Genomic DNA, 2,877 nt, shown 5'->3' on the forward strand with positions numbered 1-2,877 from the left:
AGCTTATCCAAATATTCTTTTACTCTCTCGAATGCTTTTTGAAAATCTTCAGTTCATTCACCATCACTATCCTTACGTAAGAGCTTGAATATGGGATCACGTTTATCCGTCAACTGTGAAATAAAATGAGACACATGATTTAACTGCCCTAAAAAATCTCTTTCCTGCTTTTGAGTTTTAAGGGGTGTCAAATTTTGAATTTCTCGAACCTTGTCCAGATCTATTTCAATTCCCCATTCACTCACTATGAAACCCAAAAACTTCCTCGACTTTCCCCAAAATTACATTTTGTTGGATTCAATCTCAATTTGTATTTCCTTAATCTTTCAAATAGTTTGCGGAGATTTTCCACATGATTTTCCTCCCTAGCGGACTCTGTTATCATATCATCAAAATAAACTTCAATCTCTTTATGTATCATACCATGAAATAGTGTCACCATTGCTAGTTGATATGTGGGCCCAATATTTTTTAGACCAAACAGCATGACCCTTTAAAAAAAGTTCCCCAGCTTGTAATGAACGTTGTCTTTTCTATGTCCTCCCTCACCATTTTAATTTGATTATACATTGAGAAAATTATCCTGGGGCTGGCTCGATTCAAATCTCTATAATCGACACACGTTTTGACTTTCCCATATTTTTTAAGCACTGTTACAATATTCACCACACACACTGGGTATTTTAGCTACTTCCAGAAATCTCGCATTGAATTGTTTCTTGACGTCTTCTTTAATCTTTAATAACATCTCAAGTTTCATCCTTCTTAACTTCTAGTATACAGGCTTGCAATCTAATTTCAAGCTAGCCTGTATTCTACGATATTGGTGTCCAAAACCAACATATCTTAAACACATCTGAGAACTCAGTGTATAGATCCTTCAACAATTGGCTTTGCTCTGGCATGAGAGTGGCTCCAATCCTAATTTCTTTTCTTACCTAATCATCACCCATATTAATTAAATCTATTCCCTCCAAGTGGGGTTCTATAAGATTCTTTTCTTGTTCAACTAGCTTAAAAAACTCTTCAGATACAACTTCCTCATCTTCCGTCTCATGATCGTTATAGTGAACATAATTATGAGAATTTGATTCAAAGATATCATTTGGATCATTTATCAATTCATGATGTATGTCCCTAAAATAATTATGAATATGTTTATTGGTATATGAATGAAAATGATTGAATGAATAAAAGTTACTAGGAACATGATCCAAATGTAATTTCATTAAAAAGAAAACAATTTTACATGGATTTTTTAAGGAAATTAAATTAATTGGACGATATTAAACTTTGATATAAAATTTTTTAAAAATGATTAAATCTAGGATGACTGAAGGATAGCAGGTAAAAGTATGAGCTACCAGTTGTCTAAGGCGGAAGGGTCGTAAAAAACCCAATCTTTTAACATCGACACCTTATTGCCAATCATGTTTACATCTACTGCATCTCCATTAATCATTAACTTGACTAGGGTCCTTTCCTGGTGCTCGAATCCCACTAAGTAAAAGGTCTCAGATAGTGGAGGACAAATCAAATAAAGTTACCCCACTTTCTTTCCAGCCATGAGGGCTAACCTCTTTGCTCTCCACTCTTTATACATCCTCTCGACATCCTCCCTCATAGGCTTATATCCTAACCCTCTTGTATCCTTCTATATGGGAACAAAAACGGGTTCAGAGATATGTTGTAGGTCTTATCCCAAACCTAAGTGAATTTGCCAACCCTTCCCGATTGTCTAGGCAAATAACATGTTCGTTGTTCGCGACACATAAGGCTTAGGGGCTCGCTTTGCTACGCAAGATGTAGTGGCCACCTCAATGGTCTGGAAAGAATTCTTTATTGCATCATCATCTACTTCTATGAAATGAGAATTTGGCAAGCTAGCTACCAACATGTTCTCTTCACGTCACATGATGCACAAATTCTGACAGACTATAAAATTTAATCTTTTGTACCACCTCAATCGAATGAATCTAGGGGCATCCTAACAACATACTGTAAGAAGGCATTATATCCATCACCTAAAAGTGAATAAGGAAATTAACGGCTCTTACCAACAAGGGAATCTCTATTTCGCTAATCATGCTTTTTTTGGTGCCATCAAAAGCTCGCACCACTAAAGGGCTTGAAAGCATGTACGAGGTGTCCACGGGTAGCTTGGACAATGTTGAGAAAGGTAGGACGTTGATCGATGACCCATAGTCGATCAGTACCTTAGCCACAGAATAGGCTTTACACTTCACTGAGATGTGTAGTGCCTTGGTACTTCATCTTCCATCTAGGGGTATTTCATCATCATTGAAAGATATGTAATTTGGGGCCAAAATGCTTCCTACTAAGTGACTAAAATTATCTACTGACACATTGTGAGTGATGTAAGCTTATTTTAGAACTCCTACAAGAGTCTCCTTGTGTGGCTCCGACCTCAAAAGTAGTGATAGCAAATAAATTCTTACTAGTGTTTTGTTTAACTACTCAACCAAGCTATACTCATTTCCTTTATCAAACGCAAAAATTCGTTAACTTCATTAATTTTTTATCATTAATTTTTGGTTGATTTTCTGAAATCATTTCTGTACCATTAGGTTCTTTCTCCCATTATGTTTAGCTTGTAACAACGCTCGTTTCGAGTTATGCCAGTAAGTCCTGAGATGTTGGAGGCATCAGATCCAACCACCTCATAATCATATCTCCAAGGAACTCGTTGGTCATCTCCATACTTACAAAGGCCAAGAACCCTGATGACCAACACATTATCCTATATGGCCTTTAAGGTAGACTCTTTTCTGATAGGGGTTTTCTTTCCATATATGATAGTGACATGTTTCGTATCCGACGTGTTTATCTCATTGATCATAACACCCTCCCATATCT

The sequence above is a fragment of the Gossypium hirsutum genome, chromosome A08, assembly GCF_007990345.1.
Source record: "Gossypium hirsutum isolate 1008001.06 chromosome A08, Gossypium_hirsutum_v2.1, whole genome shotgun sequence".
Lineage (NCBI taxonomy): Eukaryota > Viridiplantae > Streptophyta > Magnoliopsida > Malvales > Malvaceae > Gossypium > Gossypium hirsutum.